General features: G+C 43.7%; 1 protein-coding gene and 2 long non-coding RNA genes across 4 annotated transcripts in view; 2 read left to right on the top strand and 1 right to left on the bottom strand.

Annotated features, from left to right (window-relative positions):
• The window catches only part of MAML3 (mastermind like transcriptional coactivator 3), a 415,666-nt gene that overhangs the window by 54,291 nt on the left and 338,668 nt on the right, over positions 1-22,707 (top strand). The gene's annotated exons all lie outside the window — the stretch shown is intronic.
• LOC131507054 (uncharacterized) lies at positions 3,283-7,708 on the bottom strand. Its single transcript, XR_009259296.1, has 3 exons — positions 6,229-7,708; positions 5,747-5,855; positions 3,283-5,513 (listed from the first exon to the last, which is right to left on the bottom strand). It is a non-coding gene; the product is annotated as an uncharacterized LOC131507054 (long non-coding RNA).
• Positions 18,000-22,226, top strand: LOC131507056 (uncharacterized). Its single transcript, XR_009259297.1, has 2 exons — positions 18,000-19,705; positions 20,085-22,226. It is a non-coding gene; the product is annotated as an uncharacterized LOC131507056 (long non-coding RNA).

Here is a 22,707-nt window from a genome sequence, read left to right on the forward strand (position 1 = left end):
TTGTTCAGGGGGCAGAGGTGGGGTGGTCATGGGAGGCATGGCTGAACAGATGGGTTGGGGACGTGTGGACTTTGCTCTGAATGCAGATTTGTTCTGAATGTAATTGCCAGAGGAGGAATTGTGGCAGAGGAGTGCTATGATTAAATTTCTGATTCTGACTGCTGTTTCTAATAGCAGGTTCGGATGGATACTGGGAATTGCAGACGATAGGCCAAGAAACCAGTTAGATGGCCATTGTTGAGGAGAGCAGTCACTGGGCAACAGAATGGAAGGAAGAGAAAGGTGCTGAATGATGTGTTGGGGGAAGGGATGGTGGAACAAGTTTTTCTGAATGCCTAACTTGAGTCCAAAAACCCAGCTTATATCCTTTACATAATTTATTCTCTCCAAAATCCACTTTTCAGATGAGGTCACTGAGGCTTAGAGACGTTTAAGAACCTCCTTGACATTGGATCGCTAGGAGTGAGTAGGATTTAAGATTCAAAGCCAAGTGTGTTTGGCTACAAAGCATGTATGACTTCCCACAAAACTTCATTGCCTCACTCGTTGCAAATAACTAAAAATTTCTTACTTGTGAGACTAGGTGGATGGTTGCGCCAGTAACAAAAATAGAGAATACAGAATTTTGTTTAGGCTTTTTAAAATGTTTGCCCCTGAATTATATATATGTATATAAGTATGTGTGTATATATCAATAACATTCCTCCGACTTGAACCTAGTTTTCAAACAGAGTTTTCAGCTAGTTTATCAATTCTGTCTACTTAAATGTTAGAGATAAGAAAGTAAAATACACGATTCATGTCAATTTACCTGATATTGCCTCTATTTTTTGTGCATAAAAAATTCTTGGCTTAATAACCAGTTTTATGGCACATTAGAATCTTGTAAACAAAGAATCTATTGTGCCTCATATGAAACAGACCAAGACATCAGGGAGGGTTGGGAAGGAAAAGTAAAAATGAGTCAGAGAGTAACAGAAACAATGTAGCAGTTCATTTGGGAACTTCCTCTGTGTAGAGCTGCATTCCCGACCTAAGTCCCCAAACAAAATTAAGTCTCCATTCTCACTTTAAGAACAAAAAGCAAGAGGGACAACAATCTGTGTCTCTTGGATTCCACTTCTGTCCAAACCATGAAGGCCAGGCTGTGAGTTGCTTCAGCCGGCTCCTTTGGTTTCCCAGGTGAACAGCCAGAGTGAACCAGTAGCCACATTGCCTTTGTGTTCAGGAGCTCAGGGTCATGGCTGTGGGCTAATTCTCACTTGAAAAAACACAATTCTTGATGTAGATCCCAATGAGGTTTGAAAATCATGGCATTTGGAAGATTGGTTCTGCACCCACTGTGTTTCACACAGTGAAAATCTCACAGGTTTTCAGAGCCCTCGTGACATGTCAAGGATGAGAAGAGGGATGGGGCTTCTCTTTTCTGTTGCTGAGCGTCCGTGGCTAGAACAGAGCCTGCATGTAGTAGATGCTCAGTAAATATTTGCTGAATGAGTGATTGCTTCAGCACCACATGCCAGGTTCTGCTAGGTGCTTTCCATCCAATGTCTCATCTAATCTTCCCCAAACAATGAGACTTAGCCCTCCATTAAACAGATGAAGAAATCAGTGCCCAGAGAAGTTAAGTAACTTGCCCAAGGACAGGCATCTTGCTTGCAATAGCATTGGACTTCAAACCTTAAACCTTTGCCCTTTTGAGTAGACTGCAATTATATTCTTCATCAGATAAGTCAACACCCTCCACACATGCAAAAGAGAATCTGTCCCAATTTGAAAATGTGAGAACTCTAAGAACTCTCTGGACCAAAACCATAATAGGTACTCAGTAAATGTGGAATAAATGAGTAACTAGTGTTTATGTCTCTTTAGTCTACTACTTTGTTAACTATCGTGGAAAAAATAGGAAAGACTTGAAGATTTTCAAGACAAGTTCCTTAATCGAGGTGGGTTCACAAAATGCCAGACCAGTCAGAAACGGACACTTAATGCTCCTCCTCCTATGCCAGTTTGGAAACATTTGGTAGAAACACAATACTGGGAATATGGTAGTAATTTCTCTCATCTTGCTCAAAGCGTTCACTTCCTTCTTGTCACCAGGAAGGGCAGAAACAATGAGCTAGGAGATGCAGTTGTGAAATTTCTGGTTTTTCAGGAATGGTCAGATAAGTGGCCAAACTTTAGCTTCTTTCCCATCATTCTTTCTACTTAACTCTTTGATATTGTTCATAGGATTAGCCAGGTTCTTTTTTCTGTCCACCCTCCACCCTTTCTTTCCTCTTGGTACGTTCCTTCTGGCAATATCCTATTTCTAAAAGAGTTTCTCCTTTAATATTTTCTTTAAAATTTTTTTAATGTTTATTTATTTATTTTGAGAAAGAGGAGCATGAGCAGGGGAGAGGGACAGAGAGAAAGCAAGAGAGATAGAATCCCAAGCAGGATCCGTGCTCAGTGTGGAGCCTGACGTGGGTGCTGACCATGAGATCATGATCTAAGCTGAAATCAAGAGTCGGTGGCTTAACTGACTGAGCCACCCAGGTACCCCTCTCCTTTAATATTTTCTAATCCAATAGCCTTTTCTTTTAATCCCATTTCTGACTTTTTTTTTTTTTTTTTAATTGTGAAAAACAACCAGGTATCTGTCATCCTCCCCTTCTCTGGATTAACCTGGGTTGTATCTGCTGAACCACTCAGGAAATGATGACCTGGCATGAAGTAAACAGAACCTGGTTGTCTTGGCCTTTTCTGTCATCTAAGCTGCTCCTGTGTATTTGAGGGTCTAAGAAAAGATGGCGAAAGGCAGTGGGAGAGAGGAAAGGAAACAGAGGCAGAGAGAGGGTGGTCAAGACCGAAAGAAAATTGTTTTGGAATTGGAAGTTGCCTTGAAATAGACTCATCTCTTGTGCCCTTGACCTGAAATAGTCCATTAGTGTTTTGCATGGATGGGGAGGTGTAGGACATGCTATATTTGGTAGTTTTTTGGCAGAAGGGTTTCCTGTTTCACTGTGTTTTAAAATAAAGCTGCATATACAAATGAATTCTCTAGGGTGTTGAGTTGTTTTAGGTTGCACACTCTTGGTAGGCAAGGCCTGTGACGTGCTTACTTAACGGGTCTATGCTGGATGGAGTTAAGTAATGGCTCACTTGTTAGGTATCTCAGCAGTAAAATTTCCAGATGACACACAATCTACCCCAGCAGGTGCCAAAACTTAACAAAAAACAAAACAAAACAAAACCCCACTTTTTTAAAACATTTTTTTAAATGTTTATTTATTTTTGAGAGAGAGAGAGAGAGAGACTGAGTGTGAGCAGGGGAGGGGCACAGAGAGAGGGAGGCACAGAATCTGAAGCAGCCTCCAGACTCTGAGCTGTCAGCACAGAGCCCGATGGGGGGCTTGAACTCATGGACAGTGAGACCATGACCTTAGCCAAAGTGGGACGCTTAACTGAGTGAGCCACCCAGGTGCCCCTAAACACCCAAACGCTTTGATAGAAATCCTTCTTAAAATATTCCCCACTTCCTTTTGCCTGCAAGTAGAGACTATTGGACAGATTTCAGCTCTCTTTTGCTATCTCAGTCATCAGTATGAGGGTAAATACTGTACCTCTCATGTGTGATGTGTCATTAGGGTCTATTAACATGTGTGGAACTCATTGTCCTTAAACAGGAACTGTCCCCAGACTGCCAGACTGCTGTGTACTTTGTTTCCTTTGAAGTTTGTCTCTGCTTTTGCACCTGGTGAGTCTTGTGCCACCACCACCGTGTTGGTCCCTGGGAGCCTCTTTCCACCTCACCCGCCTCACATTTTACATCTGACTTGCCGTGACTGAGGACGGAGATGGCACAGATGATCGGAGGTAGAGTTAAAGGAAGAACAAATAGGTTCTGAGTGCAGACCAGATGACCCCTAAAAAGGGATCTCTTTAAGCTCTCGCGTGCGCACTTGCTGATCTTTTGGCTTTTCAGAAGTGTGTCTGACTGAGGTTCCGGGCTGTATTCCGGTTAGTTAAGGTTTCGGGACAAGTGAGCTGTCATTCTGTGAGTCATCATGTACCGTTTTAAGCAACTGCACAGCCTCAGAGAATAAAAGGACGTCTAATCATCTCCAGTTTCCTGTCACGGTTGACGTCACTGTCATCGTCATCATCGTCAACTCCATCACATTAACTACCCAAAGTACATAAGTTGCCAGACAAAATCTGTTACGTAGACACAGTCCTTTGGTGTCTAGGCGTCTGTCTACTTTAAATAGATAACACCAAAACGGATCTAATTCAGACTAAAGTGTTGATTGCGCTGTGGTGATGGACGGTATTAGCCGGTAGTCCTGCAGTGCCAATACAGAATCCCAGCTGCTGAGGCCTACTGGGTGTGACAGGCACCACTTTGTGTGTGATGGGTACTGAGACCACAAGCAGAAATACTGCACAGTCCCCCCAGGTTGGCTTTGAGGGACTGGATGCAGTGATAGAAACGTGTGTGAGCATTATAGGAGCCCTGAGCAACGGCACGTAGCCTGGCTGGAGGAGGAGAAGCAAAGGAAGATGCCTGGGCAATGCCATAGTTATTAGCTGGGCGAAGGGGTGAGAGGGGCCTGAGCAAGAGCACAGAGGCGGGAGGCATCCTCGTGAGGCAGGTGCCGAGAGCAGGTCCACACTGCAGGCAGTGACTGTGGGTGACAGGGGACGGGAACACCGGTTCCTGAAGATCATGCTGGGGGGCTCGGGGGGCGGGCCAGGGGGGTCACTGGACAGTGGAGTTAGATGTATGTATTAGGCCCCTCCTGGCAGAGGGGGAAGGTGGTTAATGAAGAGGACAGGTTTAGGCTTAACCTAGGACCGTGGCCGTATCTCTGGATTCTGGAAGCTGGATTTGAGAAATGTTTATTAAGTAAAACTCAGAAAGCTTGCAGTTGGGTGTAGGAGATGAGAGGAGGCAGTCAAGCATGACCTCCCAACCCCAAGTGCAGCTGGTGTCATACACAGAAGGGTCACATTGGAGAGGCAGCTAATGGATTCGGCTTTCGATATGTGGGTTTGGCCTGTCTGCAGAGATGCCCAGGGAAGAACTGGGGCTCCAGGCTGAGTTCTGAGTATGATCTTGGAGGATCTGGGGCTGGTGGTTCCACTGATTCTGTGGAAGTTGGGGAGAGTGACTGACGTGTCTGGGAACAGACAAGGTGGAAGCAAATGTTCTTCACTGAGTCAGAACAGAATCTGACCACAGAGAGTGAAGAAAGGTAGGTTGCACGGCAACTACCAGGGACTTTGTGACATTGTTTGAGGAAGGTGGGGCTCCCCACCCGGCCCCTAGAGGTAGCTCCTCGGACAGCTGGTGGCAGCAGCAGGGCTGTGGTGAGGCAGCTCATCTCTGGATGTGGGCTCAGATCCGCCCTGCTGACTGGCCTGGGTTTTGTTCTTGGCCATCTGTGGCAGGCTTCCAAACCTCCACTGGGCTGCCGCTCACAGTTCCCAGAGAAGAGGAACTTGTTTCTCCAGAAAATGACTTTTGGCTTTGAGACAAAAGAAAAAGGACAGTTTATTGCACACCCCATGACTGAGAGAGAAGCTATTGATAAGATGAGAAATTGAGAGGGAGAGACAGAGACAGAGGACAGAGACACAAACAAAGAGACAGAGAGAGAGGAAAGAGGGAGGAAGAGAGGGGGAAGATGTTCAAATAGTTTGTTCAGCTCGAAACAGCATTTTAAAGAAATACAAAGAGCCAAAAAGAAGAAAAAGTTACTTTTGTGTAGGTCCTTAATTAGGAAGTTCACACTCTGGCCACTGGCTATCTTAGGAGCTCTGCATCTTTTGAAGTGCCCTCTTGCATCAGAGACGGGTCAGGGTGATGACTGAAAGGAGCAAGAAGGGAGCAAATTGATTCCAAGTTTAAGGTTTTCTTAATTAGAAGGCCCCAGAGAAGAAGAGTGAGGATCATCCAGGTCTCCCTGTGTGTGGCTGGCCATGGTCAGCACTGGTGGCCCCTGGTTAGTTTTATTCGACTTGTGAGTTTTCTTAGTTATGCACTGAACAGTCTCCCTTCTCCGGTATTTAGTGAGCAGCATGTAGCCTGAGGATGGCAATTAACTATAGCTAAGCCAACTCTTTGCACAGCCCAAGATGAGGTATACAATACCTCACCACCCCTTTCAGACCTTCTCTGTGCACACAGTGGGAGGACAGGGCCATTTGCAGAGAGCCCCCCCCCCGCAAATTCCTCCTTACCTGGATGAAATCCTGGTGAACAGGGACCTTGCCTGCAAATAGAGCTGACAGCACACGTTAACGTCATCGGGCCTGGTGAAGCTCATTGGCAGAGAAGTTAAGAGTCTTATTTTAGACCCAGAGACTGGAGTGTGTGGATCCAGCTAGAACAGGTCTCTTCTGGCATGGCCTCAGCTGCCAGCCCTCCTCCCCGGTGGTTGCTGGGGCTTCAGAGGATGGAATGTCAGGGGGAGCTTGCTGCTAACTGCAGGGTGAGCAGGACAATCTCACTGCTATTCAGCTGGGAAAACGAAGATGCTGACAACCCAGAGATCGCTTACCACCCAGCTAGCTGATATTCTGCCCTGCGTGTTGGTGCACTCTGCCTTCCCCCTGACAGTCAGCTGTGGTGCATTGAGGAGCTTGGTTGTAAAAGGCTCGGTCTGTTCCTCAGCCTCTCACCCTTTCCCCCTTTCTTCCCATAATCAGGGTTTAAAATGTGTATATCCCTAAAGTAGACCAAGTGTATTCCAAAGGACGTCTCAGGCTAGCTTAATACATTCTGGCTCAGATGCTTCCTCTGCAAACAGGAGAGGTTTAAACCTCCGGGATAAACGCCTTAATGCAGTGATCAGTGGTATAGATTTGATCCAGGAAGTCCAAGTAAATAAAATATTTGAAAAGATGAGGCCTTTTGTGTTTAGGACTCACTGAGCAACCAGAAACAACATCTTTTCAAAAAGCAAAAATTGGGACACATGACCTGGCAAAGGTTTTGTTTCTGATTTAATTATTAAAAAATTCCCATCAGAATTATGCCTTCAAGGAAACTTTAAAAAAAATAATAAATTTTTTAAATTTTTAAAAATAAAATTTGTGACTACACATTTATTACAAACCTATATCATTTGACGATAGGATATAAATATAATTTTTAGATATTTCAACTCAGGATTGCCTAAGAAAATCCACGTGTCCCCTACACTTTTTAGGGCCGAGTTGTAGATGGGTAAACCCCCTGTGTGGAAATCTAAGTGCATAAAAGAGCAGTGATTTAAGGATCTGCTGTGTTTGCATTTGGAGACAGTGCCTGCCTTGATTTCACAATAATATATTGCGGTAACCCCTGCTACTTCCCCTACTTGTCTCTTGTCTGCTGTCAGGCTCAGCAGCTAAACTTTCTATTGCGTTCACATTGCCGTGACTATTATTGACTTCGGGCTTTCAAAAGTCAGACATTCCTCTTTTCGGGTGCCTCAGTGTAGACCCAGGCTCAGAACAAACCTGGAGTGTGGTGGGGTCCCCGGGACCCCTCTGCAGCCGTGCTGAGAGCGCGCTCCCCAGAGCACTTCTGCAGCTTCCCCAGAGCAGCCAGCGGTGAGGCGTGGGCTTCCGCAGCCACCGGGAGCCAGTCGCCTCGGGTCCCGGGGTTTCCTGTTCCGCCGTCGACTGGGCCGGCCCCTGACGGCAAGTATTGAAACGCAAATGACAGCCGTAATTGGCTGAGAGATAAACCCCAACGAGCGAGTGAGCAGTGCGGCGGGGAGTTAAGTGGCTAAGTGACAATTACTGCTCTGCAGCCTCCGGGATCACGAGCACTGGGCCGTTTGTTCTTGGTTTTAAAGTAGCAATAACACATTAATTGGAGGAGGGCTTCTAGGTTAACTTGCCTCACCCGGTTTCCCATCTGATTCTGCTTTGAGGAGTGGGAGTAGGTGGCCTGGAGGAGTGCTTTGTTGACTGCCTCCCCCCCACCCCAGCCCCAACCCCAACCCCTTCCCACTTCCTGCAGGTGGATTAGAATTTTGGGAATGGATGTCTTTCATTCTGATAAACCGAAGGGTGATTTCGTTTGAAGATTTCCTAAAAGCTCCCTTGCAGGAGGGAGGGACCTGTTAGTTCTCAGTGTTGTTTCTGGTGCAGGGAAAAGCGGCACCTTAAACTCAGTCTAAGTTGCCAGCTTACCCTCCAGGAAGTCCATTAACCCAATGATTTTATGTTTTCAAATTTTATTGCAAAAATTAGCCGGATACAGCAGTGAGCAACAGAGATAGGGTCCCTGCCCCCATTTTGGAGCTTACAGCCTGGTTTGAAGAGAAAGATAGGAAATAGATGAAACTACGGGCTGCTGTTTCACTTAAATAAAGAGAAGCTTGGGGTCCTGTGGAAACGTGGGGGCAGTGGGAGAAAGGGCAAGTTGCAACATAGAGTAGGCTGGGCCAGGCCTGCCCTGCTTTCTTTGAGAGGCCATTTGAACCCTGTTCTGGTCATAAACAAACCATTGAGATGATTAGTTTGGACTTGAGATATGCAGACTAAACAAACCCAGGAACCTAGTTGAGAGCCCTTTCTCAGTGTAGTCTGCCTTTCTACTATATTCAGAGTTCTCAGGGTCTAAATACCTTTCAAATACCATCTAATGGGCTCATTGTTTTTGTTTGGTTGGTTTCTTTCAGCCCAGGCAGCTTGGTCACTTTTTACTAACCATCCCCTCTGGTTCAAAGGGTTGTAACAGAACCCTTGCCTTGGCCAGATATCTGGTCATTTCAAAGAACAGGCCTTTATCTGCTTTGGGACATGTTTCTGCCCAGTGGCCCAAACCTATGTAAAGCAGCGAAGTGATGAAAAAGAAGAGGTAGACCCTTGGTAGTGGCAGGCGGGAGAAGGTCAGCCCTTCTCTTGCCTGGTATTGGAAGGCTTTAGGAAATGCTCACCTCTCAGCTAAGGCCAGCTTTGCTGCAGGCTCTAAGGGTGTAACAGGAAGATGCCGCTGTACCTGACTGTGAAATGTCATCTATGTCATCTATGAAGGGCTTTTTGCTAGGCCCACTTCATGAACTCACCAGGCAGAGGGGGAGATGCTGGCTTGTCTTTTAGAAAGGCCTTTCTGTCCAGCTTCCAAAGAAAGCCTAGTTAAGAATTTGTGGAGGGGCGCCTAGATGGCTCAGTCAGTTTCGCATCCAACTTCCGTTCAGGTCATGATCTTATGGTTCGTGAGTTCGAGTCCCACATCGGGCTCTCTGCTGTCAGCACAGAGCCTGCTTCTGATCCTCTGTCCCCAGTCTCTCTCTGCGCTCCCCCACTCCTGCTTGCTCTCTCATGTTCTCGCTCTCAAAAATAAACATTAAAAAAAAAAGAATTTGTGGAATCACTAGTAGTAGCTATAGACTCTCCAAGTCTCTACACAAGACTCTACACAAGATTACTATGGCACTTAGTAAGGCTGTATGTGAGCACTTAGAACAGTACCTGGAACATAGTAATTGCTAATTAAATGTCCATTGTTGTTGTTATTGCTGTGTTGTTATTATTCACGTTCTGTACCTCATGTCTTTAGTATGAATCACAAGAGTGATAACAACATTCTAACATTCCGTGAACACCATGCAGGGCCTTGGCAGCCTGAGAAACATTCTCATTTGCGTTCATTTTACTTTTTCACTGTACCATGCTGGAAAATGAGCTACATAGAAAGGATTCTGTAGAATGGCTATCCAAAGGTCAAAAACAACAATAACACCACAAAAACAAACAGCAAATTATTTGGGTACAACCTTGGTTCATCAGTCTTGGAACAAAATGGTGATAGCGAATACAGGAGGTCGGCATTAGTTTCTTGGGGGAGTCTGTCCAGCTGTTATGTCATCAAAAATTACACCGGATTTGGAAAAATACATTTTTAAAAATTTATTTATTTTATTACGCTTTATTATTTTTTTTTGAAATACACTTTTTTTAATGCCTTAAATAATTTGAGTCACATATAGCAAAATCACTCTTTTTGGTATTCTGTTCTGTGGATTTTGGCAAATGCATAGAGTTCTGTAACCACCACTACAACCAAGATGCAGAACAATTTGCATATTCCATCTCCAAAGAAAATTTCCTCATGCTACTTCTTTGTACTCAAACCCTCCCTCCACCTTTAATCCCTAGCAACCACTGATCTGCTCTCCATCCCTATTTGCCTTTTCCCGAATGCCTTGTGAATGTAATCATAGCGTATGTAGCCTTTTGAATCTGATGTCTTCACTTAGCATAATGCATTTGAGATTCATTCATGCTGTTTCGTGTATCAGTAAAAAGCTTATTTTTAACTCATAAATCATTGAACTCTCGAGCAGCATGGAGTCTTAAAGATCGGAACCACACACTCATTTCCCAGGGGAAGACACAGAGAACCTTGGGGTGAAGTGACTTGTCCAAGGTCATGAAGCTAATTAAAGAAGGAACATGAACTTGGAATTCCCTGCTATCAGTCCAGGTACCATCTGTTCAGTCATACTGGGATTATGAAGAATGTGTAGCTGATTGTCAAGGGGGAGCTCTGTTCATCTTATTTTTGGTCAAAATGTGATCAAGTAAACTGAGCCTTGCTTAAGATAATTTTGGAAGGAGTGGATTTCTAGGAGGTGCAACTTCTTTAGAAAGTATATAGATAAGTCTCAACACATTTCTTCCTGTGGCACATCTGTATGTTTGCTGGTATCGATTATAGATATGATTTGATTGTAGAACTTAACCTGAAGGCCTATTATTTATTTTGTGTGTACAATAAGTTCTTTTTGATACCTAATTTATAGGAGAATTCTGAATATTACTGCCTTCCTTTTAGTTGACATTTTAAATACCAGTATGTTTTTAGGTGGCTTATTCTAGAGCACACAGACTGTGGATCCAGACTGGGATCAAGAACTACTGATTGCTTAGTTCATTTGTTAAGTAGTTATTTGTGGAAATTCTGCCATGTGGAAAGCAGTGAACTATAGGAGATCTAATAAGGCACTGTTTTTAAGAAGTTTACATTTGAATAGTTAGTATCAAATGGGACACAAAAGATTAGTTCAGATTAGTTCTTTTGAGTACACTTAAGGTCTTGCTAAAGCATAGTGAAGATATAAGATGATAATGCGAACTTTCTTTCTCCAAGAAGTTTATAAATAAATACCAAAGAGAGGTACAAAGTGCTATGGGAAGTGCAGTTTTGTTTTTTTTTTTTTTTGGTTGGGAACCAGTTGGAATATGATTTAGAGGTGCATAAAGCACCCAGAAGTTTGTGCATAGGAGGGACAAGGTCAGAGCTGTGCTATAGGGAGTTTATCCGATGGCACCACATAGGATACATTGAAGGGCAGAGCCTGGAAGCTGGGAAATGAGTTTGCTGGGAAATGCATTTGTTTGGGTGAAATGAAGAAAACCCATGGGACACCCGGGTGGCTCATTCGCTTAAGTGTCTGACTCTTGATTTTGGCTCAGGTCATGATCTCATGGTTCATGGGTTCAAGCCCCATGCCGGGCTCTGTGCTGAGAGTGCAGAATCAGCTAGGGATTCTCGCTCTCCATCTCTGCCCTTCCCCTGCTCGTTCTCTCTCTCTCTCTCTCTCTCTCTCTCTCTCGATAAATAAACTTAAAAAAAATGAGGAAACCCTAACTATGGGACAGTGGGAATGGAAAGGAAAGGTGTTTGGGAGGTGGAACTAACTGGATGAAAGAGGGAGCATTCAAACAAGATTACGAGATTGTGCCTTGGATGACTGGTTGGGCAGCTCTGACATAATGGAGAAATTCGGGTTTGTCTAGAAGAAGAAGAGTGGGTTATGAGTGGATGATGGGGAATGTAGTGAGGGAGGAAGGAAAGGCCTTTCTCTCTTTGACCAGGTCAGTTTTGTGTGAACAATTTTGCATATGGGTGAACCTGTTAATAAGTGTTTATGATTGTTACTAATTTCCAGAGGCTAAATAGTTCCCATTTGCCTTGAGTAAAGAAGTCTGGTGTGTTTTGTTTTGTTTTGTTTTGTTTTTGTCCTAAAGGGTTGGTAGTGCAGATAGTTATGATTAAACAATTTTTGACCCCTTCTTCCACCTGGTATGATTCTTAAAATGATTAAAGTTTTAGCTCTTTTTAACTACTGCAAGATTCTTCTTGGGATATACTGTACCCTTTACAGAAACATGAGCAAAATGTAGGTTCAGATGTTTTCCCACATTGCAATCAACACTGGATTCGAAACTTCTATTTACTTTGCTTCCAGTCTCCTAGGCACACAACTTCACCTTAACGTTGTCTTAATATATGCTTAAAAAGAAGCAGTATGAGTGGTGAAGGAGACAGTTTACACAGGATGGAATACAGACCTTAAATTATCATTCTGAAAAGTGCAAACCCTAGTTAGGAGCTAAAGAAACATATATTAAGTCAACCTTAAGGTGAAGTTGTGTGCCTAGGAGACTGGAAACAAAGTAAATAGAAGTTTCAAACCCAGTGTCGATCACAATGTGGGAAAACATCTGAACCTACATTTTGCTGATGTTTCTGTAAAGGGTACAGTACCCTGAGAAGAATCTTGCAGTTAAAAAGAGCTAAAACTTTACTTTTTATAGCCTTTAAAACCATAGAAAGCCCCAAATAATTGTGAAGAATGAAGTTCCCTGTGGCAGCATTATTTATAACAGTGAAAAACTAAAAATGGTACAAAATCCCCAAATAACAGAATGTCAAGGCAAATATCACTTCATGGGGTATTTTCTTTGGGTTGGCATGGGATGCCTTGACAGGGATGAGTATTTAAGGTGATGTTCAGCAGCAAGATGTACAAGATAGCATGGACCCTCTGCTGACAACCAGAGAACATGACTTCTGGAAAAGAATTTGGAGTCACACACACACAAAATGTAAGTGTATAATACAAGGAAGGGATTAGTAGAAGGGTCTTTCTGTGTTTTCATTCTTCTTCCTAAGTGAGTCAAATGGAGGCACAGTCGAAAACAGAAAGGAAATTTCTAGTGAAGTAGTTCACCGTCCATAAGTTCTCTGTGCCCTTCTTCCTCTTTATATGGTTCAGATTTATTTTATATCTGCTATGTATTCACGAGACAGAGTAGTATTGATGAATTCACTGTATCTGTGAGAGTCTGGAAGCTGGGATTTTCGTTCCTTTTCTGCCACACCTGTGAGAGCTGAAGTCACTCAGATAAGTCTTGGTGGTTTAAATGTCCTGGTCGTCTCTGTTCTCATGCTGAAAACAGGTAGAAGTACTTGAAACATTCTGACAACTAGACAGTGCACTGTTTATTGTGAGACAAGAGAAAATAGAAGAAATACGTATCAGAGCTGAACTGGTGAGAGAGTGTGAGTCAGAAGATGTGTGTCTACCAAAGAGGAATTAAAGAAAGTAAAGTTGCCGCGGACACCGAGGCCACGGGGTCTTCGTGCCGCACTTGTGAGGCAGAGCCCGTGGTGCGGATGGCTGAGTCCCCTGTGAAGACCCGCTAGTTGCAGCTTGGAGTGACTTTAGACGCATGACTGAAGCTTTTCATGTTTTATGCATGTATGGAGAGATGCTCTCAAATTGGAAAACAAACACACACTGAGGGCCTTTAAGAGCCGCTGCTTAGATTCAGAAAAGACTTGCACTGAATCCAAGAAAAAAGGCATCCTGGTGAAATAGAAGGTTTCCATGAGTTTACATAGGGCCAGAATTTCCTTCAGCAAAGTCAACTGACCAGTAGTAGTTAAAGGAGAAAGCATACGCTTTTGCCTGGCAAAAATGTTAGAGGCCGAGGAAGCAATCTGTGGGACAAATGGCCACAGATCTAAAACAGTTAAAAAGGATGGCTTTCAGTACCCCAGGCACTAGAGTCTCTGGGAAAATGTGACCCTAAATGAAGGCATCAGCTATACCCAGCAGGGAGGATTTGGGGTGTTTCTAAACAGCATGGGTGCCTCAGTCTTTATTTTGAAACTGTATCATAAATTTAAATGGCAAGGTATGCGTGGGTTGAGCATGCTCTTGTGTGGGAGACAAGAAAAGAAATCGGAAGTATTTTCAAAATTCTCAGTTTCATGCAGTGCGTCACCTGCTTTGGCCAAGCAGCTCCAAAAGCATGACTTTTCTAAATAGCTTGTGTATAGGCACAGAGAACAGGAGTCAGTAAAAAGTGGGAGGAACCGTGGCAGGGACCTATCTTCTGTTTTCCTTTTCCTGACAGAGTCAGATGGGGGCATCGTAGAGAACTCTTGACTTAGGATTGAGGACTGATAGCTATTGTGTGTACACGGTGTGCCTCAGGTAACCAGGGGCGGGGAATGAAGTAATGACCTGTTTTATAAGGGTGCCCTCGGGCCTGGGCTCTGTCCCTTGTGAAACTGATCCAAACTAGGGGTGTCCTTTGAAGTTACTGGCTGTTCCACTTGGACTGAAGCAAGATGACTAACTGGTCCCAAATGTTTAACTACCCATTACCTATTTGTCAAGAGCTGGGAAGAAATGAGCAAAGAAAACACAAAAACAGGTTAGACAACAGCAATTAAGCCTTTTGGTTTCTCCGTGCTGTGACTGGTGTGTCAACAAATCCTCGATTTTGTGAACTTGTTCACAGCCTCCTGACAGCTTGGTTGTGGTCCTGGGAGCAGATACTAAGATGCAGAAAAGCTTCGAGGGCACTTTAAAGGGGGCAATTCCGAACGGCCAACCAGCAACTGAGCCTCAGTAACAAGAAGAGTTACCTGACACTAAACCATGTGAACCAGCCTTATTTTATTTTATTTTTATTTTTTTGTAACGTTTGTTTATTTTTGTGTGTGAGAGAGAGAGAGACAGAGGGGGAGTTGGGGAGGGGCAGAGAGAGAGGGAGACACAGAATCTGAAGCAGGCTCCAGGCTCTAAGCTGTCAGCACAGAGCCCCACTCGGGGCTTGAACCCACAAAACGTGAGATCGTGACCTGAGCTGAAGTTGGACGCTGAACTAGCCTTTTTAAAAAAAACAGTATTGTCCGGGTGCCTGGGTGGCTCAGTCGGTTAAGTGTCTGACACTTGATTTCAGCTCAGGTCACAGTCTTGGTCTCACAGCTCATGAGTTCAAGCCCCGTGTTGGGCTCCCTGCTGACACTGTGGAGCCTACTTGGGATTCTCTCTCTCACTCCCTCTCCGCCCCTCCCCATCTTGCACATGCGCTCTCTCACTCTCTCTCAAAATAAAGAAACTTTAAAAAATGGCATTTACTGTTGGAGCAGATGGCTGCTAATTGTTAGAAAAACAACAACAACTATATAGCCTTTTAAATTCTATACTTTACTTTTCCCATTCAATGATAAAACCTTGAACACAGATTTGTTCAGGCCATATTTTAGTCCCCAAAGTAGTTTAGAGGATTCTCTTCCTCTGGAAAAATCAGCTTTGTTTATGGGGTCCAAAAATAGCTGCTAAAACTTCCTCTCTTTTTTTTTTTTTTGTTTATGGATCTTTTTCATTTTGGACATCAGGAAATAAATGCTGGCTTGAGGTCATGCTTCATAGGAACTTGTGAAAAATGGAATATTAGGAATGAAGTGATGATGGGCACATCGGAAGCATACCCAGATACAGGAAGTTGTTGAACGTAGGAAGAAATAAACGTAAAGTGGCTGACCTACTAGTGAAAACGTAGTTTGCTGAAAGCAACAACATTGTAATTGTTTTTGAGGAGTCTGATCTTTAGAATGACAGAGTGCCAGCATCATGTGCTTTTCAGTACCTGTGTGTACATGCACATGTTGCTGCTTATAGGACAGCAAATCATAAAAAATAGTTGAGAAAATTTTATAAGCAAGTAAAACACTTAAATGATTGTAATGAGACAAATAAACATGGCTTTAAAGTTGTATATGTCACTGAAGAGTAAACCTCTGAGTGGTCACTGACCCTTCGCTTGTCTAGTAATTTATGTTTTCAGGAAGAGTTTGGTAAAGTTTCTCTTAAGTGCATATTATAGGATAAGAGTAGTCATTCATTCATTCATTCATTCATTCATTATTTATTAAGTGCTAAATGATGTTGACACATCATAGTTCTTTAAAACTTCTAGAAGTTATGGAGCGGCTGGGTGGCTCAGTCAGTTAAGGTTCTGACTTCGGCTCAGGTCAGGATCTCACGGTTCGAGGGCTCAGGCCCCGCGTTGGGCTCTGTGCTGACAGCTAAGGGCCTGGAACCTCCTTTGGATTCTGTCTCCCTCTCTCTCTACCCCTCCCCAGCTCGCACGGTGTCTCTCTCTCTTTAAAATAAATAAACATTAAAAATTAAAAAAAAGCCTTCTAAAAGTTTTAAAATAACCAGTATCAGAGGGATGGCTTCCATCATTGTCTGCTGGCAGCAAGGTTAATAGTGAGCTGCACCTAGTATAATCCTTCCTAGAACCGAGTTCCACTGTCAGCAGGTTGGGTTTTTTTGTTTGTTTTTAAATCTAAGGTGTTTCTTTTGCCACTGGGCTTCTTTGAAGCCTGCAGGAGCCAGTGTGTGGGAGAGAACTCAGGCCTGCAGGAGGAGCGGAGTGGGCCAAAGCCAAATGCCTGTTAACAGCCTGGGAGAGGTGGGCAATGGCAAGTTGATTTTGAAACAAAACAAAAACCCCAAACCCTGCCGTGGACGAAATATCATTTGGCCAAGCTAAAACAGGGAAAAACTTAGGGGAACCTTCTGGTAAAACGCAGTGAGTTAAACTAAAGAATATCTGGAGTTTCTAGAGAGGTGGATAGCATTCTGGTGGCATAGCTTTTGCAGACAGACGTGCGCATTAGACAAAGCCCACGATGCAGGAAAGTCTCAAGTGCCAGGTCCGAGGAGCCCAAATGACATTTATGCAAACAGGGAGCATATTCATCTGTATTCCTTCCTGTTTCTTACGTTTTTGTGGCTACTTAAGATTCCATATCAGACACATGTAACCCCCTACATCTGGCCCAGAGCAAGAGGAATGAAGGTATGTTGAAGTGGCATGTGCTGGGGGTGCTCATTGATTCCAGTGTGATTTACTGAGCATTAGGTACGTGGATGAAAGTAGTCATGGGTGTTTTCTTCCCGTACTTAAGAAGAATGGGCAATATGGGGAAAAACAGGAGAAATGCTCTAACTGCCTCTAACAAGGTAAAGCTGCTTTCTGAAGTTGAGCCGGGATGTAGCAAAAAGAGACAAGACCTGAGTCTTGTTTTCAGTTTTCAGTTTACTGGCCAGGCTGTTTAGGAAAATCACTTAGCAACCCTGGGCCTTCGTCTCTTCTTCCATAAGATGGGGATAATAATGTCACCCTGCTCCCTGCTAGGTTAGCTGTGAATACAGAATGAAATTGTTCATAGACAGAATGCAGAGTAAACTGGTAAGCACATGTACACATGTAAGATGATTGCTGTTGAAAACCTAATAATAACATACCCCACTTTACTCGTCCTGTTGGCCAGCCTCACCTGTTTTCAGAGATTGCCTGCTAGACAGAGACTCAGGAGTTCAACTGACTTGTACACAGAACTTTTTCCCAGCTGTCGGTAGGAGGCACGCCTCAGTGAGGCCCAAGAGGCTTATTCTGGTCTCCAACCTTACGGTACACTTGTAGCCATTTTCACAAGTCCCAAGGTCAGTTCCTTTTTTTTTTTTCTTTTTTAATTAAAAAAAATTTTTTTAAGACTTTATTTTTAAGTAATCGCTACACCCACTGTGGGGCTCAAACTTACAACCCCAAGATCAAGTATCACCTGCCCTACCAACTGAGCCAGCCAGACACCCCTCAGTTTCTTTATTTAAAAAGTTCTAAGTGGGGGCGCCTGGGTGGCGCAGTCGGTTAAGCGTCCGACTTCAGCCAGGTCACGATCTCGCGGTCCGTGAGTTCGAGCCCCGCGTCAGGCTCTGGGCTGATGGCTCAGAGCCTGGAGCCTGTTTCCGATTCTGTGTCTCCCTCTCTCTCTGCCCCTCCCCCGTTCATGCTCTGTCTCTCTCTGTCCCAAAAATAAAAAAAATAAAAAAATTAAAAAAAAAAAAAAAAAAAAGTTCTAAGTGGTTGGGGCGCCTGGGTGGCTCAGTCGGTTAAGCGTCTGACTTCGGCTCAGGTCACGATCTCGCGGTCTGTGGGTTCGAGCCCCGTGTCGGGCTCTGTGCTGACAGCTCAGAGCTTGGAGCCTGTTTCGGATCCTGCGTCTCCCTCTTTCTCTGACCCTCCCCTGTTCATGCTCTCTCTCTCTCTCTCTCTGTCTCAAAAATAAATAAATGTTAAAAAAAATTTTTTTTTAAAGTTCTAAGTGGTTTAGTTATGTTCTGAAGCAAGCCTGGTGGGTGCTTTGGTGACTGCCTCATTTGAACCCTCATCTCCTGATGTTGCCTTCAGCCTGTGAGGTTGAAGTATGCAGTGGACTCCCAAGGCTATAGTGATGAAGACTTGTGGCCACGGGGGCCTCACCAACTGTGAGCAGCACCCCATGTTAGGCCCACGCAGCTACAGGTGAGGAGGAGGAAGGACACCGGGAGGCAAGTAGAAAGAAACCGTGGCTCACATTCTGTTGAGGCCATTCCCGTGGTGCAGGGTGAGCATGCTCCTTCACCGTGTGTGTGTGTGTGTGTGTGTGTGTGTGTGTGTGTGTGTGTGTTGTGTCTCGGTGTGGCTTGTTTTCAATTAGACCAGGCCTGAAAAAATGAAAGGGAAGAATTTCACTTTGAGACCATATGGAGATGACCAAATTCTCCCCGCTCGGGGCCCCCGGGCAGAGTAAACTTGCACTGCTAGTCGTGAACAGCAGTGTGTAATAAAACATTCTTTCCTTGAACCCTTTTGACTGGGAGGGAGGCACAGGGGGAGAACACAGCAGGAATTCTTTCTTTTCAGCTGCTTCCTACTCTGTTGCTTACATTCACCCAACAGATCTTATTGGGCTGCTACTGTGTGTGAGAGAGACGGAGACAGAGTGTGTGTTTTATGGAGGAGACTGATTAGCCTGGGCTCCGTTTTTGTTGTCCTTGGTGGTGCTGTGGATCCCATTTTAGGTTTACTGCCCCTTGACATTTCTTAAAAGGAGTCTTCAAAGCAGAAAGTCCTATTCTGAAGGCAGGTTTCTGGGCAGTAAAGTTGACAGGGTTTAACATCAGGAAAGTCAACCTGATAGAAAAAGGAAACAGGATAAACAATTCAAGCTCCATTCCACAAAGTTCTTGGATGGGAAAGGCCCTGTTAATGAAAACCCAGTGGCAGGCATTCACTGTTCATGTGGCCAGTGCTGGAGAGCGTGCAGTCCGTGGCTCACCTTCCCACGAGATGACCCCGGCATTTGTAGCCGTGGCGAAATAGTAAAGCCATTAGATAAAATCAGGCCAGTAAGACTCCGGTGTTTGTTTACTAATGGGATTTCTCAAATCAAGTCACTGTTGACTTGTTCTCAGCTCCCCCCATCTCTTTTTCCCTAGGCTCACCTAATAGAAGTGCCCTTCTCTTCTGCAGCCAACCAATTTAGTGCCTGCCCATTTAGCGAAATTTGCATTTTACATATTGAACTTGAAACTGACTTGCTTAATATATAACCAGGGCAGTAGCTAAGAAGTTTTTATTTCGGTGAACACTTAGTGATGGTAAAAAACGAGACTGTGGCATTCTGGTCTTTGGGCATATTGTTTGTTACTGGTAAGACAGGGAATCTGAGGATTTTGCTGGTGGGACTTTGGGACTGTGTTGTAGATGTGAGTTTCCATTTGAGCTCGTGTACAAATGGGTATATGTACTTTGATTTTCCTGATGTGTTTAATGTTAGGATACAGTCATTTTTTTTTTTTTTAATATCCCCACCTCTTTATAAACAGAATTCCAGGGGAAAAACAATTCTAGGCAGAGGAAGTCTAAAATATTTGTAGAAGATAGAAGTGACAGTGCTATAACCACAGATAGGAAAAAAAAATAAAGAAGGAGAGATTGTAATGCAATCCGTGTATTGGAACATGCTCCTTTAGAGTGAAGCAGGGCAGGGGCTGCTGGGGCTGGGGGGGCGGGGAGGGGAAGAATCCACCTAGCAGCTCATAGATTTTATGCTTGGTGATCTATAAATATTTGGCTGTGCCTGATAATTAACATTATACTTCCTTTTTCCTCTATAGAAGACTGTTCAGAATTCCTTTTACACACAAACAAAAAGATTATATGGGGTTTTGCCTCATATGGAATAGATCAACAGTTTAAAGCCAGGTATGTTGCCCTGAGTGGAATTGGTGTGTGAAGCTAAAGCAGCTGACACTGTGAGCCCCACTTATCATTTTCCACACTAGCCAGGAAGCCTTCTGTGCTGGGAAAATATGAGTTGAAGGTAAAAACTGAACAACGGAAAATTTCCATATATTTTTTTGACTCCGTAGTGAGTGCTTACTGTCCACAATTTTAGATTTTAGCTTTTTTAGCAGTGCTCTGCAAACTGCCTGTGGTGAGAGACAGGTTTCTTCCTCTCCTTCTGTTTCCAGTCCACGGTGCAGCGATACATTTAGAAATACAGTAAAAATGAATTATTAGAAAAATGATCACCTGCTTGGATGTTCCATCAATTACAAATTGTTATAAAGGCTTCTAACTGTGTACTCTCAAAGCCTGTACTTATCCTCTGGGTGGGGAACATTAGCAGTTTGGGAATGAGCACGGGGCTCAGGGGCCATACTTTGAGGAACACTGTTTTCCAGTACATTCTGACCACTGCTTCTGTCTGTGATGGTTAAAGGAGAAAAGAGCTAAAGAAGAGATATTTCAGCCGTTTGTCATTTCGTTAAGCATTTCTGTGCTAGCTCCTTCTAGCGCGTTCATTAGTCTCTGCATTCCATTCTTTATGTTGTGTACCTTTAGGTTAATTACACATGTCTTAACTTCCCATTTCCTGCAAATTAACCTTTACTTCAAAAATGTAAGTGATTATATACACTACTTTTCTCCAAAATTAACTACCACACAGTTTGTTTTAGTGAGTAGCATATTGGTTTTTTTTTCTTTCTTAAATACATTTGAAATAAATCCAAACACCTGTCTTGCATTTTGTAAACACGTATTTTGGAGTGCATTACACCTTCCATGATGCCATACGTTTTGTAGGTCAGTCTGAGACATTTATACAATAATTAAGAAAATGGATATTCTGCTAACTTCCTTTCTTTGGCTTTGAATGCCTGTAAACAAGTAAACAGGAAGAAGGTCTTGTGATTAGTAATGCAGAATTCACTCTTCAGTCCGAGGTCATCTGGGAAATATCAACTACTTTCTCCTATACGGCTAAACCCTGACTAAACAGTTTTTAGGGACTCAGACGAAACTGTCATTTGAAGATGGGGATTGTTTACTCTTTAGTTTGCCAATGAAAAGAGTAAAAATATAGATGTATAGAGCTACTATTTGCTTCTTATATTTCCCGCATTCACTCATGAATCTAATTTCCCCTAATCTTTTCCTTTCTTAAGGGCAGTCAACAGTCCTGCTGAGGAGGTTGCCTTCCTTTTTGGAGAGTGAGGACTGGTTCCCTTGGCAGTGCTGAGCCCCAGAAAAGAGAGGGCACTGAGCACTTGATCTTGGTCTTCCACGTTTCTTGGTAACCCCAGCATGGGACTCAGAAGACAGAGCTCCCATATCTGGATGAGCATACCCTTGGGGTATTTTCATAATGCTTTTGTGGACATAGTTCAGCAACTTAGCACCCACCAAGACCTGTCTCTCTCTGTCTCTTTCTCTCTCTCTCTCTCTCTCTCTCTCTCTCTCTCTCTCTCCTGCCTATCTTTCCTCCTCTGACAATGGTCCCTGGGACCTGGGGTTGGAAATTCTCCCTCAGTCTCCTTTCCTTTCCCATCGTCCTCCGGATGGGCCCTGATGAATTTGTGCTGAGTCGGGAGCTTCCCTTCCCTTAGAACCTAGCACAAAGCAGTTCCTGTCATCCTGGCAGTGGACGCTAGAGACAAAGCTTAATTTACTTGACTCTATAGCTGTCTTTTCATTTGTATGCCCTTCTTGTCTATTCTTGCTCTAGTTCTCTTTTCCTTGAATCTTTGCTTGTCCATATTTTAAATTTTCTTCTAAAGGCACAAACAGCACATCAGGTAAAGGGAGGCTTCAGGACCGGAGTGCAGGGTCTTCCAAAAACAAAGTTCAGAATGGCCACCCTGATCGTCACGGCGTGGCTGGTGTTACATTAACAGCCCGGAGCTCTTGTGGCTCTCCTCAGAGCGTTGTGTGGGAAGCACCACAGTGTAATAAAAAACGGTAATGATTAAGAGTCTTATTTTTCTCTAGGGTTCTGCCATTCTATGCTAAAGTGGGGGTCATAAGCCTCGTGCTTATTAGCAGGTTGATAAAATTAGAAATGATTAGTGTGGGAGTGGGTGATACATATATTTTTAATACCCAAACATCTTATTTCTGTTTTTTTTGGTGCTAGAGCTGATTGCTATGATGCCTTCTTGTCCTTTGCCTATATTCTCTCTGCTGTTGTTTTCAGGCCTCTTGGAAAGAAGGAGGAGTAGGGGGTGAGGAAGGGAAGGACATACAAACCCAACTTCTAGGAAAGATTGTTGGTTGCAGCTGATTCATTTCCAGAAGTATTTGGGGACAGAAGGACTTGACTGTATTTTTAACTCTGCTTTGCTCAGAAGGGGATAGTGGCTATTTTGATCAATAATGTTAGTCTACTTCTGTGTCCACTGTGCCAAGATTTGATATACATTATCCCTATTAAATAACATAACAACAGTAAGATAG

Source organism: Neofelis nebulosa, chromosome 3 (assembly GCF_028018385.1).
Source record: "Neofelis nebulosa isolate mNeoNeb1 chromosome 3, mNeoNeb1.pri, whole genome shotgun sequence".
In the NCBI taxonomy this organism is placed as follows: Eukaryota; Metazoa; Chordata; class Mammalia; order Carnivora; family Felidae; genus Neofelis; species Neofelis nebulosa.